General features: G+C 35.0%; 1 protein-coding gene across 1 annotated transcript in view; it reads left to right on the forward strand.

The window, feature by feature from the left end:
- Window positions 1-18,288, forward strand: part of LOC106869382 (cleavage stimulation factor subunit 3) — a 145,620-nt gene that overhangs the window by 1,981 nt on the left and 125,351 nt on the right. The gene's annotated exons all lie outside the window — the stretch shown is intronic.

Genomic DNA, 18,288 nt, shown 5'->3' on the forward strand with positions numbered 1-18,288 from the left:
ACGATTATCCAATAAAGTCCGTTAACAATATTAGCAGAGACAGCCGTCCAGTGGTACGAATAACACAGAAATTATTAACTCCGCCTGCATTTCTATTGGAGGCAGCAACACTATTCGGGTCCAAATGATCCTTTCTTTTGCCTAGTAATTGGTTAGTTGGCGCAAAGTTTGGTTTTCATATTCGTTTAATACACTTTTTTGTTTTGTTTTGGTGGCCTGGGGTTAGACTTAATATTAACCGAAGTCTTTTGCTTAAATCCCAGCAATAGATCACCCTTAGGTGCATCATCATTCCATTAAATGTGTTTATGGGGAGAAAAATATTGAAAACCATCAATACATGTTAAAGTGACAAAGAAACAAGGAAGATATGAGGTGGTCGTGGGATGTGTTAAAAACAACAGCTAAATCGTCCTTAAATCACAATAGTTCCAAAAAATAAAGTTATGAGGGGTTGTATAGAGTGCTTAGACCAGAATGCTCCCCAAATTTGTTGTGAAATATTTTTTGAAGTGGTGGAGTTTTAATAATTCACACCTCGATTTGTTTATTCACAACTTTCCGAAAATAGGGTAATAATTTTTGTTTCTACAAATATGTTCCTGGTGCTGCAGCTTGCCCTACATTCTCAATCTACGTCATCTGAAATGTATTTGTTGAAAATTTTATCAAAATATTCATGAGGAAGCAAACTCTGTGGTTATGCCAGGATTATCTGATTTCATTCTCACATGAAAATTCTTCATATCAAAATATTATTGGCTGCTCTTAAGTTCAGAGTATCAATGGTTCTCAACAAACGTCTGACACCCCCTTCCTTGTCCAAAAGAAAGACTTTGAAATAAAGAAATGTATTTAAGTCGGAAACACATTCTCTTGAGAGTTATTGCCAAACATTTTATCTGACTTACCAAAAGTGGATATATGAAAAACAAAATTGGAATTTTGTAAGAAGTATCTATAAAATGATAATTTAAGTTATTTGAAATGATAGAAGAGGATGTTTTAAATTGAAGTAAAGTATAATGGGACCAACAAATTTGTTGCTTTTCCCCCTCTCTATGATAGCAACAAATAGTTGCTGCACCTTTTCTAACTAATGTGCTATATTTCTATTTGCCATATGGGAAATAAAAATTAGTCTACTGTTTCTACTTGTTCAAGCAACTGCATAGAGCCCCTCTCCCCCATTGACTAGTATAGCTAATATATTTAAATTTAATGATGTGTGGACAACAGACTCTTGATGGGATCTTTTCTGTTCGGCTGCACCTTTAAAAATTAAAAAAAATTGTGTATTGATGTAATTTTTCATGCTGATTTTCAGGGGATATTTAACTTTCTCCGGCAAAATTTTAAAAAGAAGTTAGAGGTGTAGGAGTGGCTGTGTGGTAAGTAGCTTGCTTACCAACCACATGGTTCCGGGTTCAGGCCCACTGCGTGGCACCTTGGGCAAGTATCTTCTACTATAGCCTCGGGCCGACCAAAGCTTTGTGAGTGGATTTAGTAGACGGAAACTGAAAGAAGCCTGTCATATATATGTATATATATATATATGTTTGTGTGTCTGTGTTTGTCCCTCCAACATCGCTTGACAACCGATGCTGGTGTGTTTACATCCCCGTAACTTAGCGGTTCGGCAAAAAGAGACCCATAGAATAAGTACTAGGCTTACAAAGAATAAGTCCTGGGGTCGATTTGCTCGATTAAAGGCGGTGCTGCAGCATGGCCACGGTCAAATGACTGAAACCAGTAAAGGGGTTTAAAGTTTAATCATTTTTACCCAGTCAGAAAACTGGATTTGGAATCTGTCATTTTCTGTGTGGACAGCATGTGTTGTCAACTGTAAACAAAAGAAATATTGGCAGAATTCTGCTTTATGCACACCATATAACCCCTCATAACTTTTTATCTTTTGAAAATTACAGAAAATTTTTTTGAATTTGTATTCTATACACAGGAATTAATATGATTCTGCAAAGAAAAAATTTGGTGCGTAATTAAGGCCTATTTAGCTATTTTTAGTACATCTCACAACCACCATTTAATACATGAAAAATGACTGAGTAAATAGCTTGGTAACAGCTTAGCTTGTTACTATGGAAACATGAATGTGTCTGGTTTACAATTGGCTAAAATTATCCAAAATTTGCAAATTTTATTTACTGATTTATGGCTGAAATAAATTTCTAGCATACAAATTTACATTGTTACACCTAATATGAACTCAATTGGAACAAAAATTGAAGAACTTGAAAAGTGGTAGCCAAACCAAAAAGATCCCCTGTATATTATACAGATGTTTTATAGTATATCTAATTATTTATTTAATCCTATTGAGCAAAATTATGATCAAAGGTATTCCTATTGCTCTTAGATAAAGTGCATCTAGAACTGCATTAATACAGTGTATCATTTCTATATATTAAGACAGCTGAATGTGAATTAAGAAGGTATGGCGGATTTTTTAAAATTTATTGAAAATTTCTACACTAGTGTAGATTTTGATGCCAATTACAAAGATCAAAACAATTTTTCTTGAGAAATTAGTAATAAAAAAGGAACCTTGTAAATATCGAAATTTTGTGTGATTTTAGCTTATCAAAAATTTATCTTGTGACCTGCTTGAATGCACTTTTTTTTTTTTTTTTTTTTTTTTTTTTTGAGAAATTAATGATAAAAATCGTTACTTGATGAAAAACATTTAATGAAAGAAAATGAAACATTCACTCTGACTCTAAATCTCTAACCTGAAACTGTAAACTCCTGAGATGGTTTCTATTGATAGCTGCAGAAACATCGTCTGCTGAATAAAATGTTGAGAATGGGTGGATCTGATTAGCTAAAATTAAAGAAACAATTCATTCTTTAAAGGCTTTAACTTCTTTTTTTTTTTATTAAGCTTTCCAAAAATGGTTGTGATGTTGGTAATAAAATCAGAAGAGGTACTTGAAATCTAAAATATCTGATATGGAGCCTTTAAATATACTTTTCTTTAGCAGCCTGAATGATCTCAAAGTTTTTCTCATTAACTCAGATATGCTTTTTTTTTAGTTGTATTAGTCATAGGTCAGTCCTAGGCATGGATCAAAGCCATGGCCATTCTCTTTTCATGTTAAATTTATCTAGGGCTACAGTATTTAATGTCTTTATTTTTGAAGGCTTGGGCCAGGTTTGAGGGATATTTAACTATTATATGTGTCAGACTGAGTGACTATACAAACTTATATTTTTACAATTGTTTATATATGTAAATGTTGCATTCATATTTATACATATTTACACATTATGCAGTACATACAGATGGATGTTGCACATGTCCACACACATAAACATGTTACACTTATGTTCCAAGCTTTGGGTTCTTCACTTATGAGAAATAGTAACTTTTTCCCTAGAATCACTTATTCCTTTTAGTGTTATCTACATGTAGTTCTAAACAACTTTAAAAAAAACCCACTCAGTTGGAATACCTTTGATCATGTCTACTTGATAGCAGTTGATCTGGGGTCAGATATTAATTAGTCTCGCAGTTGGCCAACACAGAAAAGTCGAGATTTTCTCTGTAAAAAGAGAATTCTTACCTCTTAACTACGAAAGACAAACATGTGAACTTTTTTCATGTAATTCTATATTATATAAACATTATCATCATCATCGTTTAATGTCTGCTTTCCATGCTAGCATGGGTTGGACGATTTGACTGAAGACTGGCAAGCCAGAAGGCTGCACCAGGCTCCAATCTGATCTGGCAGAGTTTCTACAGCTGGATGCCCTTCCTAACACCAACCACTCTGAGAGTGTAGTGGGTACTTTTACATGCCCTGGCACGAGGGCCAGTCACACGGTACTGGCAACGGCCATGCTCAAAAAAGTGTTTATGTGCCACCTGCATAGGAGCCAGTCCGGCGGCACTGGCAACGACCTCGCTCAAATGATTTTCTAACGTGCCACCAGCACAAGTGCTAGAAGGCAACGCTGGAAACGATTACGCTCAATTGGTGCTATTTACGGGCCACTAGCACGGAAGCCAGACAGCTGCTCTGGCAATGAACACGCTCGACAGTGCTGTTAGTGCTCCACTGGCGCAGTGCCAGTCATCTAGTATGGTTCAATTACGATTTCACTTGCCCCAACAGGTCTTCGCTGCAGAGTTTAGTGTCCAATGAAGGAGAGGTTGGCATGGATGCTAGTCGTCTGATTCGGTTCGATTTCGATTTCAGATTCCAAATTCACTTGCCTCAACAGGTCTTCGCAAGCAGGGTTTTTAGTGCCCAATGAAGTAAAGATACGAATTAGTGAGCTGGCTACACTTCTGGCAAAGATCACAGATTACTCTCTCATTTGCCTTACCGGGTCTTCTCACGTACTGCATATTTCCAAAAGTCTCTGTCACTGGTCATTGCCTCGGTGAGGCCTAAAGTTCGAAGGTCATGCTTCACCACCTCATCCCAGGTCTTTCTGGGTCTTACCTCTTCCACAGGTTCCCTGAACTGCTAGGGTGTAACACTTTTTCACACAGCTATCCTCATCCGTTCTTGCCACATGTCCATACCAGTGCAATCGTCTCTCTTGCACACCACAACTGATGCTTCTTAGGTCTAACTTTTCTCTCAAGGTACTTACACTCTGTCGAGTATGAACACTGACATTACACATCCATTGGAGCATACTGGCTTCGTTTCTTGCAAGCTTACGTATGTCCTCAGCAGTCATGGCCCATGTTTCACTGCCATGTAGCATGGCTGTTCGTACACATGCGTCATACAGTCTGCCTTTTACTCTGAGTGAGAGGCCCTTTGTCACCAGCAGAGGTAAGAGCTCTCTAAACTTTGCCCAGGCTATTCTTATAGCTACACTTTCAGTGCACCCTCCCCCGCTACAAACTTGGTCACCTAGGTAGAGGAAGCTATTAACTGCTTCTAGTTTTTCTCCCTGGAGTGTGGCACAGGTTGTTTTCTGCTCATTTTCAGTGTTTATTGTTCCTGAGCATCTGCCACATACAAAAACTATCTTGCTAGTTAGCCTTCCTTTGATATTGCTGCACCTCTTATGTGTCCATAGCTTACACTGAGTACATCTTATCGAGTTTCTACCTACGCCTTTTCTACAGATCGAGCAGGGCTGTGTTTAATTGTTTATACAGTTTTTTTAAATAAATTAAATGTCTTTTATATGTATGTGTATTCGAGTTCACAAACAAGAGGGAAAAGTCTTCAATGCAGAAGTTGTGTAAATATTGTAGTATTTAGTGAGGTGCTCACATACACATTCACCCTCTGCATGTATGCGCTTGCGCTTGAAGCATTTCAAATTAGCAATGTACATTTTTCAGTTTTCTGCCTTGAAATCTGAAGTGATTGACATCTAATTGATGGTATTTACTAAATACCATTGTATTACTACAGTTTATAAAGACACCATTTCGAGCATGGCCGTTGCCAGTACCGCCTGACTGGCCTTTGTGCCGGTGGCACGTAAAAGCACCCACTACACTCTCAGAGTGGTTGGCGTTAGGAAGGGCATCCAGCTGTAGAAACTCTGCCAAATCAGATTGGAGCCTGGTGTAGCCACCTGGTTCACCAGTCCTCAGTCAAATCGTCCAACCCATGCTAGCATGGAAAGCGGACGTTAAACGACGACGATGATGATGATGATATATATATATATATATATATATATATACATATATATATACACACACACACACACATTGATAATGATTCGTGTATCTCTCTATCTATATTTGTGTCTCTTGCCCAATATGTTCTGGTTGTGTATAACCCTTCATCTCTTTATCATTCTCCCTCTAACCATTCTTTCTCATTCTCTATATCATGCTGCCATATGAAGAGATGTCTTTTGACCTTTTTTACCCTCTCATCTATCGGACACTCATTTTTCCATGCTGTCTGTGTAACAACCGATGGACGTGGACCTACTTGTAGTGAAGTCCGTCCCTCTCTTCTCTACCTTTTCTGTACTAATAACCAATATCTTTTTATCCCCTCTCCAAACTCCACTCTCTTAACTCTGTCCCTATCATACAGTTCTTTACCTCATCCACAAATCCTAGTTTATCTTGTCATCACTGTCTGGACCCATCATAATGTAATGAGGACCCTCCAGTTATAATTAATTTTACTGCTGTATGCATTTTTAATATTGCTTTTTGGCTTTCTCAACTATTTGTATATGTCGTTCATTTTATGAACCAATAATGTAGTTGGCTGTAAATTTCTCAGGCCATTCACTAGTTCACAGTAATTTCCAATGGCAACCGTGACTAGACAGTGGCTATGCCGTCAAGGTAGGATAAATACCACCAGGTATTTTTGTTCAATGAATCGGTTTACCACCTGTCTTCTCATAGTATCATATCCCAACTCACACATACATATTGCAGACTTTTACATTGTTTCTTGCCTGGTAAGTCAAACTAAAGTAAATGTAGAAGACACTGGTATTTGTTTTTGTTTATAGATATGTGTGTGTGTGACTAAAACTCTAGTAGCTACAGCAAAAAATCAGACAGAGTAGAGAAGACACTTTAGTGGTGGCAGACAGTCTCTTTAGTGTCGTGGTACAATAAAATGCAAAATGGTTGATAGGTGCAGGCATGTGAGGAACCTTGGGCAAGTGTTTTCTACTATAGCCTTTGGCCAACCAAAGCCTTGTGAGTGGACTCGCAAGACAGAAACTGAAAGCTTGCTATGTGTGTGCATATATATATGTATGTGTGTATGTGTCTGTATTTGTCTCCCACTACTGCTTGACAATTGGTGTTGGTGTGTTTACATACCTGTAACTTAGCAATCTCTCAAATGAACTAATAGAATAAGTACCAAGTTTAAAAAAATAAGTATGTGCTGGTGCCAATTCATTTGACTAAAAATGTTTCAAGGCAGTACCCTAGCATGGCTGCAGTCTCATGACCGAAATAAATAAAAGATAAAGATAGGAACAGAACAAACTGTCAAAACCATGACAGCCACAACAAATACAATGAAAAACTATGTATATTGGACCAATATTAACCATGTTATTACTGTACAAGGTATTGAGATGGTTAGATAGGAACACATGTCCATGTATGAGAACCTGTTGACTGTCATCAAACAATTATATCAACTGTCCTTTTGTCAAGTACAGAAAACACACCAAATAACCACCTACCACTGAAAACTTACTTCTTACTAGATGCAAAACTTTAGGGCTACCACCATTAACATTGGCACAACGACAGATTGGTCTGGAGAAATTGTAGTGATATTAGATTGGTGATGAGTAGATGTGTGCAATTGTTAAGATGTGGCGTTGTGGTGAGTTAGCCTGTCTCCTCAGGGTAAGGGTAGGTATAGATTATTCTAAAGCTCTAGAGTGAATGAAGAAGGCATACTGGTGGCAGATTAATGGATAGATAAATTGTAGTCGTTTGGCAGAATATGGAAGCTTAAACTAGCCAACTTGACAACACTTTCTTAATGATACAACTGCAAGAAAAGTTTTTAGCTAAGGATAAACCTCTCTACTAAGCATTCATTGACCTGGAGAAGGGCTTTGACAGGCCACTGTGCTCTGTATAAAACTACGTGTGGATGAATGCAAGCCACGTAACGTACACAAATTCTGTTGGCAAGACCTTGAATTCAGTGAGGAATGTAGAGTGCAGGTCAGTTCCCACCAGTGCTTGGTTCACAGGCTCCTGTTTATAATTCTTCAACCTTCAGATGAGGAGTTTAAGATGAGCTGTTTGTGGGAACTTCAGTATGTCATTGACTGAGATGAACATGTTGAAGAGAATTTCTAAATATGGGAGCAAACCTTGAATTAAGAAGACTTGGAGTAAACTTAGAAAAGACAGACGACAGGACTTCACTGCCATCTGGATATGCAGAAAAGGACGAATGTCTACAGTGTACCTAATGTAAACTATAGATGTGCAATAAGATCACAAGCAGGCTAACAGGGAAGGAAGACTTCTGATATAGAAGGTACACAGATTTAGTTATAGTACCCATATGAATAGCTGTTGTTTCTGTTCTCTTTCAGTGAAGTATGATGTGCAGTGTTGTATGGCAACAAAGCCTGGGCATTGAATATGGAAATTGTGTGAATGCTGGAAAGAAATGAAGCGAATGGATGTATAATGTTAATATGCATAGATGCTAGAAAATAAATGAGCTGAGAGAGAAACTGGATATGAGAAGAATCGGCTGTAGTATGCTAGAGAGAGAAAACTGTGTTGGTGCTGACATGTGTATGGAAGATGATAGGTGAAGAAGGGTCAAGTGATTTTAGTGAGGCTGCAGAAGAGGGACACTCAGATATGGGAAGAAGTGGTAAAACCTGACAGAGGAGACTAAGCTTCATGAAGGAAATGAACTCAAAGAATTGCAACAAGTAGTGAGTGTTGGAGAAAATTTCTCCAACACATACAAAAATGAGAAAATGGACATAAAAAAATGAGCACTCAGAGTGCAAACTTCAAACGCAACACCGTCCTCTCAACGCCCCAGCTTATCAGTTTTCTGTCAAACTGTCCAACCCATGCCAGCATGGAAAACTGACTTTAAATGATGATGATGGAGTATAAACAGTTTTGTCCTAGAAGTTGTAGAAAGCACTAAAATCCTATTAAACATACAACTATTAACTCTTTCATTTCTATACTTTTGTTTTGTATTTTCACAGATTTTTTTTTTAATTTTGTGAATAAGCAAAAAGTTGTTCAGCATTTGGTCTGCTTTGTTCATTATATTTTTGGCTGTATTCATCTTCCAAGCTTCCTTTTCCTGTGTAGTCTGATGTACACTTTAGTTTGAGAAGTCAATATTGAAATTAAGTTTCCAGTTCACTGTTAAGCCTGTTTTCATTCCAAAATGATATTACTGTTTGATGCTGCTGCTAATAGTATTATATGTATTCATGTACAGAGTTTTATGAATCAGCAGCTGTTTTACTCATTAGTTGCCTGATTCATACTGCTGAGTAAAGCCCCAGTTGTTGGTCTGTATTCTCTGGAAAGAATTAAGTTTCCAATGATGTTTTATATGTTAACTTGTTGACTTATGAGCTAGTGGTTTTAGAATCTATCATTCCTTCTATTGGTATTGCATAAACTTACAGGGTACACACAAACCTCAGACAATTATGGAGTTCATAAACTGTGTTCCAAAACCCAATGTCTTATTTCTGTTATTCTTAGAATGCTCCTTTGTTTAAAAAAAAAAACTGGATATTTTCAAAGTTTATAACTGGTGTGAAGAGATAAGTGATGTCTTAGAAAGTTTATTTGTAAATTTAACCATATGTCATTTCTGCTTTTACAACATTCTGCTGCTCTAAACAAGCAATTCAACATTTTTCTCTCAGGAAAATTGTATAAAAAACTGCTTTCTGTATATTTTCTAACTGGTTTAGTTGTATCATTTCTAGATTAATTCTATTCCTTTTTATTTGGGTTAGTTAATATTAGCTTGTTAATATTTGAGTCAAATTCACTTGCACAAACTGCTGGTGCTGTTGTTTAGCTCCAGGTCAGTTCTGAGTGAATAGACCTGTGATAAAATTCTGTGACCATCCTGTCTTTTGTATATCAGGAACTGCATTGTTTGTGTCCTTTTTTTTGTTCTTTTTTTTTTTATTAAACAGCAAGGTGTAATGTACAGGAGATTTGGTTGCTATTTCTAGCAGGTTGCATGATCACATAACTCATTTGTTGAGATAATGCTGTTATTTATACAACTAGGTGTATATTAATGAAAGCGATAAGCAGTCAGTGCAACCCACATCAAACCATTTAATCTCACTTGTTTTATGTTCTTGTTATTTTTATCTGAATTCATCAGTAAATCTGTTACTTTTAATATTATAAATACTGACAGATTAAAAGAAAATGTATAATGAAGCATATATTTTCTAATTAAATTCATTCAAATAACTTTTTGATGAAATAGGATAACACAGAGCTGAGAGGAGAGCAGCATTAGTGTCTGCTTCTCTGGATCTTGACTTCCACATTAATATAATGCTAATCCTGACCTTGGATTTGTACTTAGCTTGATTACTTTTTATGAGTCATTTATCCACAACTATTTATTACTACTCAGTTCAATAACTGTGTTAGCTACAGAATGTTACAGACCACAGATCTTTCAAAACAATGTTGCATATAGCAGGCCTTGTTGCACAAATTGATGTGTATTCGCCTTAGACACTGTTTCAGCTTGTTTCTCACTTCTATATTCCTCAGTTGGCTGAGAATGGCTTATAAGTTGTCTCTCTGGCTTTCTTTGCTTTCCTCAATTGTTAGCTGATCCTGTTTTTGAAAGATAATTTGATTATCATAATTGTTATTAATTTTTTATACCTTTTAAATGGTGGTATGGGTTGAACAGAACTTTTATGAGGTAGTATTTAACAACCTGATATCAACCCTCTTAGTTACTTCATGCAACATGAATAGATCTCGTGTATGTGTGCGTATTTATGCGAGATAAATCCAGAAGTCCTGTTGGTTGTTATAAAGAAACTCTTTATAGAGGCAGATTTGTCATGTATACAAGTGTAACTATCACTAACAACATCTGAAATGTGTGTAGAATGTCAATCTTAAAGAGTTAATATCTCAATAATTGAAACATATTTAACTTGATGTTACAGGTTAATAGGCTTGACTTTGATTTTCATTCTGATGGGATCAATAGAAATGTCAATATAGAAGTATTGAGCTTATTGACCTGCATTTCACTAAATGCCTTGTCAACAAAGGTGGGTTCAGTGCAGAAAGTGATTCTGTCAGTCATATAAAACAAACACTTGTTATAATTGACTTAATTAAAAGATCAGCTGTTTGAACCATTCAGATATAGCTGTATAGTTAAGTTCATTTCCCAACTATGAGTTTCCTGGTTCAGTCCCACCATGTGGCACCTTGGGGAAGTGTTTTCTGCTATAGCCATGAACCAACTAAAGGTTTATGAGTGGATTTGATAGATAGAAATTAAAAGAAGCCCGTTATCATAACATTCAACTTTCCACACTTGCTTGAATCAGACAGAATTTGTTGCGGATGATTTTTCTATGGCTCGATGCCACCTTGTTCCCAAACCTCACTTGTTTTCAAGTAAGGTAATAATTTGCTTTGATCAGACATGTTTTTGTGGGAAGCTGGAAATGAATGACATCACTTGTATGGTGGTCATAATTGTAAGTGATGTCAAGATAAGGAGACACAAACACACACATGTGTATATATGGTTATATATATTTATACAGGGTGCGATGGGTAAATTGTTGCCATTTTATATTTTTAATTTCACACATGAGTGCTCCTAACGTGGAGAAAGCGAGCAATAGCTTCCTGGAGGCAAGCGCAAGCTAGACTTCTTAAGTGGAGAAAAACTGATCTCTTTAAGGAAATTGCTGGGCTCCATCGTGATATGTAGAAACTCCAAGCAACGTAAAATATGGCCTGGACCGTGATTACCAGTATGTATGTCAAACTTCAAAAAGTAATTAACCATTTAATGGTTTTAATAAATTCATGCAGAAAAAGCAAGCATTATACCGTCTAGCATAAATATATGTCAACTTCATTATATCTTTTCTGTAAAAACCAATTCTGATATTAAATGAATTAACTTTCTGTACAAATGTTTACATTTGTATGTCATTTTTCAACAAAAAAAATTCCCCCAAAATTCTGGAAACAATCTACTCATGAAATTTATGCAACCCCTAAAGCTTATTTTTGTTTTTGCGAAAAAAAGTGCATAAATTACATGGGTTTTTATGGTGTGTTGCACCAAAAACCAATAGTTTCTCTCATGGTAACTACCGCAGTATAGTTTGTTCTAATAGAACATCCATGTTTAAGTGGGAATAAATATTACCTCTTGGTATTAATACTGCTGCTGTTGCTAATAAACATAGTGTTGGTCTTCTTTTTATTTCCATCTGTTAAGTTCACCCACAAGGCTTTGGTTTGCTTGTAGCTATACTAGAAGACACTTGCCCAAGGTGCCATGCATTCCTATTGAACCTGGAACCATGTGGTTAAGAAGTGAACTAGTTAATCATACAGCCTTGCCTGCACCTGGTTAGGAAGCAAGCTACTTAATACAGCCATGCATCATTATATTTTTATATAAATGTGTGTTTGTGTGCATGTTTTCGTCTCCTTGTCTTGACATGACATGATAGTTGTAAATGTGTATCACTATCAAACAAGTGGTATTCTTCAATTTATCCATAGTCACATCAATAGACTGTCAATAAAAGTAAACTTCGAGAACATTCTAACAGATATATTGACTCAAGAAGTATTTAATGAGACCTCTCGGTACAACATTTTACTTGAGATGGGAGAAACCTACAAAGGCTGCTTATCATCATCATCACTAGCTTCATGTAGCTTACTCTCTTTGAGAATACTAGTTTTCTCGTTAGTATTTGGTGATATAGTTGTGTTGATGAATATGTTTAATTGGAAAGTTATACAATGTATTTGTTGATATTTTTTAGTTTCCCTCTCTTCTCCTTCCATTTGATGGGCTTACCTACATATCAGTCTATCTCCAGTGATCTCTATGAAGCCTAACTTTCTCAATTAGCCTCAAATTATCCTTTTTTGTAGGATTTTATTAAAATTGTTAGTGATCATGCAGCTCTTCTTCAAGAACCTGTTCTCCCCCCACCCCTGTGCATTCTCTCATACTGTAACCTCTCATCATCCTCTAATATCAAACTGCCCCCCTTCTTTGAGGTCCAGTCTTGCAAGCTGCATGGTAACCTCAATAGTGTTGGTGGCACAAAAAATAGCATCCAGTACATGCTGTAAAGTGGTTGGAATTTGGAAGTGCATCCAGCAGTACAAGCCATGTCAGAGCATGATGAAATCCTTGGGTCCATCAGATCTCATGCCAGTATGGAACAAGGATGTTAAATAAGATGATGCCGTTAGAATTTGGGACCAATCTCAAAGCCTGATTATGTTGTGCTTTGTATTTCTATTTGAAGATTCATTTCCATAAGTTTGTGACAAAAATTCTTATAAGTAGCAATTTAAACACTGTCTTTAATTGAAGATAAAGATATTTCAAGATATTAGATATGATAAATGATGTTTTCCTAAATTTGTGTGGTACTTCAAAATCAAATGGTTAGATACTTCATGGTTTTGAATTCAGTACACTGCATGGCACCTTTGTTGACCATTTTCCATCACAGCCTCTGGTTGGCCAAAGTTTTGTCAGTGAAATTTGGTAAACAAACATGACTCACAATCTTAATACATGTGTTTTAAATCTTTTTCGTAGTTTCTTTTTACATGTGTAGTGGTACATGTTTTGGTTGTTGCAGTGTAATGAAAAATTTATTCCTGACATTTTATTAAATACTAAAAGCATAATTCTGGCAACTCTATTTTTAGATGTAGTATTTAGATTTGATTTGAATAGATTAGAGAGAACTAATGGGAGAATAGCTGGTGTTTGAAAGCTGGAATGTAAATAGTAATTCTAGTGTTAACACATGTTGATGATTCAATGTGTTGTTGTTCAGAGTAACCAACCTCTTACTGCAATAGTTATGTCTGGTAGTAATAGTGGTAGTAGTAATTAAAAACAATAAATTGCTGGAATTAAAAAATAAAGATAAAATACTTTGTTTGAATTTTCATTTTTATCTAGAATATGAAACACAAATAATTGCAATTATGTATTTAATTTTTAATTTTACTTGAAAAAAAATATTGTAAAAACAAATGCTGTGTTTTCACTCAATATAAACATTATTATGAGTGATAGTGGTTTTATAGCTTGTTCCTATTTTCTTTCAAAAAGATCTTTTTTGATTTTATTTGCTTTTGATAAACTTTTTAGACTTAGAACCAAATTCTTTATGATTTTTTAATTTGTTCAACTGATAGCTATATTTCCTTATTGCTTTTTTCTGAGTTAAATCAGTTTTCCAATACCAGATTAGATATAATCATTTATGCCAATATGGATACATGTATAGTAATGGAGCATGACTATTTTGTAAAATATTTTTTACCATGTAACTACTTGGGTCCTATTATTATTTAATGAACAGTGACAGATGATAGATTTTCAACAGATTACAAGCAGATTGCCTTAGGAAGTAACAAATTATATTTTAAGATGTTTTAGTTTCAAAACTGTTTACTTCTTTCACATATCTACTGTTTTCTATTAAAGAAGTAAAAAGTAGAATCAACTTTCCTTAGTTCTCAGCTTGTATTGATTTTTATTAGCTATCTCAATTATTTCTGTAATACTCACTCACTGTCTGAAACCATCAAAATGAGCTGCTAAACTTATTCAAAAAACAGTTGAATCGTACCCTTCTATTTATAATAAAAAAATGCATTGAATAATATAGTCCTAAAATACACTATACTTGCAAAAACAGAATGAAAAAGAATGGTTACAACTAGAACACCTTTGGAGTTCAGGGGTTAACCAAGGCCTAAATAATCTTAGCAAATATTTAGACAAGCAATTTACTCTTCAAAACTTATACAAAACAATTATGTACTTTATACTTTTCATTATAAATATTCTCTCTCTAAACCATAAAGAAAGCTAAAGGAAATGGTATTGATTCTTAGAATTTATCCTGAGGCTAATTCCCTTTTTCCCCATACTTAATTCTAAAATTTGTTTTTCTAAATATTTAAACTCTTAGTTTTTATTTAATTTTTATGAACTAAAGAATGTTGAGATACGAGTTGTTGCAATTTAACTTTTTTGATATCAAACTGCTTGAGATCATCTTTGGTTGTATGATGCCAACTTCCTTTTTAAAGTGATCTAAATTAAAACCTTCAACCTTCCATCAAAATTTAATGTTTCAAGCCAGCTTAGTAATAAAATTATTTTACTAAATTCGTTATTTTCAAAAATTAATTGAAACAAAATCGGTGTTATTTCAATAGAGATAGGGTAACAAAAGGGTTAATTACTGACAAGCACATGCCTTAGACTTGATAGTAATAGCTACCAAACCCGATTACATTGTTGTTTAACCTTGTCTCAGTGGTTAGAGTGTCAGGCTCAAAATAATGAGGTAGTGAGTTCGATTCCTGGACTGGGAAGTGTGTTGTGTTCTTGAGCAAGACATTTTAATTTGGGTTATTCCAGTTCACTCAACTGTAGAAATGAGTTGCGATGTCACTGGTGCCAAGTTATATCAGTTGTTTGTCTTTGCCTTGGATGACATCAGTGGCATGGAGAAGGGAGGCTGGTATGCATTGACGACTGCTGGTCTTCCATAAACAACCTTGCCTGGACTTGGAGGGGAACTTTCTAGGTGCAATCCCATGGTCATTCATGACCAAACGGAGTCTTTACCCTAGCCCTAGGTCAAACCTGATTGAACAAACTATGATTTTCTTCAGACACTGTAACCAGAACTACATTACCAATTTTTTTTCAGATGGTAGGATGTGGATTGAAAAAGATTTGGCTATTTCTAGCAGGTTAACCTTGCCATTACATCTTCATGTCATTACACTACTAATGGTGTTAGATGTGTTGATGTAGCTAATACAATGTGAAATTTTTTCTATAACTTAAGACATGCCATCATTACTGGACATGACTTATTTTAATAAATGGTACTATCTTAACAGCTCATCTAGAACTGTCCCTGATACAAACTTTCTCTTTCAAGTGGCCTAAATCAAAGCCGTCCATCAGAATTTTATGTTGATTTGTTCTAAGCACCAGTTTAATAATGACAGTTATTTTACTAAATTCTTCATTATTTAAAAATTAATAGAAACAGAGAGAAATGTAAAAGCAAGAGAAATATGGAGCTGATTTCAAAGATTCTTTTGTTTGAATTTTGTCTTTTTGTTTTCCTGGTATTCCATAATGTATGATGTGGTGAGATGTTGAGGTGTGGAGCTCTGATGTGATAATCAAAGTTACTAAGTTAAATTAGTATTGACAAAGACTAAACTTAAAAAGTCTAAACAAGAATTATACCTAATTTCTTTATTTTCTGTCATTGATTTAATAAGGCCAACAAAGCTGTTAGGAAGAATTGGTTAAATAGAAAGTTGCTTAGAGTTGGGCAGAAAGATGGTATGATTAAGTATTGGTTAATAAAATAAAAAATACATTGCTTTGTTGACCACAGCATAAATTGCTTATTTTTTCTTTTGTTCTTTAGTTGGGGATGAAGATAATACCCATAGTCCATTACATGGCCTACAAAACTGATGGGAGGGAGGGCAGAAAGTAACCTCAAACTGGAAACCTGGCTGCAACAAAAAATGTTGGGTATTTTGAACTCAGAATGCAAATACCACAAGGCATCAGTCAAATGTTTCAAGTTTCACTAATCAACTGCCTTAATTGGTATTTTTATTGGCCTCAGTGGAATTTGAACTCAAAGCACAGAATTGAAACATTACAAAGCATTCTGTTTGACACTCCAATGACTCTGCCAGTTTGCTGAGATATTAGTGCTTAAATTTTGTTTTTCTCATGAAAAATGAACAAAGCTGAGAAATGATAAAAATACATAAATAAGCATTTGTAGATGTTGTCAGACCTTGATGCAGTTTACTGAGTCATTACTTGTGACAATATTTTAGTAATGAAAGGAATTCTCTTCTCAAAGTACTAAATTAAGTATATAGAGGAAGATTGAATATACCTATAAGGACTAACTACTTGTTGCCCCTAATCAGTCTTGATTAAGCAGACCAGTAATCAAGTGTTCAACCTGTGACTTAAGGTAATGTGCATCTTAAACAACATTGTCTTATATGTACTATTTCTTTTAAGATGGTAGAGTGAGATTCCTTAGGGATTTGATTGCTGTTTTCAGCAGACTGAGTGATTACAGAGAGGTTCCTTCATTGGTGTTTATAAAAGATGGGGCTAAGGATGAACTCTTGCAAATAAATAAAATTAAAAACCAAAATTGAGAGAGAGAAGAGGTTACTCTGAGTTTTCATGGCTTGATATATTAGTATCATCAAGGATTTATGAATGTGTCAAACTTTTTGCTTTTAAACATTTTCATGATATACAATTATAGTTAGTATGAATTTGTACTTTGAGAGAATAAGTGGTAAATCTAGAAACATCTTTTTATCATTAATAGTGCTAACATTTGTAGATCTTCCTTTGCTTTTACTATGAAGACTATCATCATCTGTATAACCAATATTATTGACATTTTGTCCTCTTCTCTAAATCTGGTTGATGTTCATTAGATCACATAATTACTTCACCGTATAGTGGAAAATTGCCTAGTAATAACTAAGTTCCTTGTTATACTCATTTGATTTCCTCTCAATTTCATTTCCAATTCTGATTGCTGCTGTTTGTTGCCAACATATATTTCTGATTATTCCTGAGTCTTGTCCTTCTAGATTTATATTGTCTAACAGTGTAGTGACTTCTTCATGGCATACTTGTTCAAATACTTTTGTGCAATTTATGAAACAGGTACAGGTCTTGTATTTCAATCACTTTTTCAATGATATACTTCAATGTACATGACAGTAGCTGTTCTTTTACCCTCAACAAATTCACTTTGTGCTTCTGATATCTCAGGCTTGATTCTATTTCTGGATCTGTGCAGCAGAACTTTTAACAAGATTTTTGTGATATAGCTCATTAGGCTAATGGCTCTTTGTAGCTCCCATTCTATTGCCCCAGATTTTGTGGAAGGTGCTTTAAAGATTGATTTGGACATAAGTTTGGCAGACCTTCAAAGCATTTCTGCTTTAGTTAGGCCTCACAAAATTTTGCCAAAACTGCATCACAGAGCTGAGGTTTCTTGTTTCTGGCCAGAAAATATCCCAGCTCTGATCAGTTACTAACACTCTTCATTGTAGTATGACGTGCACGAGGTAGTGTTACTACATGCAAACAGACCATACTTAAAGAAAGGACTATTTTATTGGTTCTTAATAGCCTACGTTTAATCTAAGTGGTTTTTATCTGTAAACATTGACGTTCAGATGATTAAATTGATCATCAACCACACCAATCTCACTAGTGTAGGACAGTCTGTCACTCCTCCTTCTACTGATTAATTAATAATAATAAAAACAAAGGTCTTTACAGAGACAACATAAAGGAAATTACTTTGAACACTAACAAAAGACTGGTATTGATTTATTAGATTGTGAAGGATAAAAATAAAAATAACTGAAATCTCAACACTAATATACATACCTTATACTTTATACTGTAATATATGTACGACTGTGTGTGTGTGTGCATATATATATAT

The sequence above is a fragment of the Octopus bimaculoides genome, chromosome 15 (genome assembly GCF_001194135.2).
Source record: "Octopus bimaculoides isolate UCB-OBI-ISO-001 chromosome 15, ASM119413v2, whole genome shotgun sequence".
Classification (NCBI taxonomy): domain Eukaryota; kingdom Metazoa; phylum Mollusca; class Cephalopoda; order Octopoda; family Octopodidae; genus Octopus; species Octopus bimaculoides.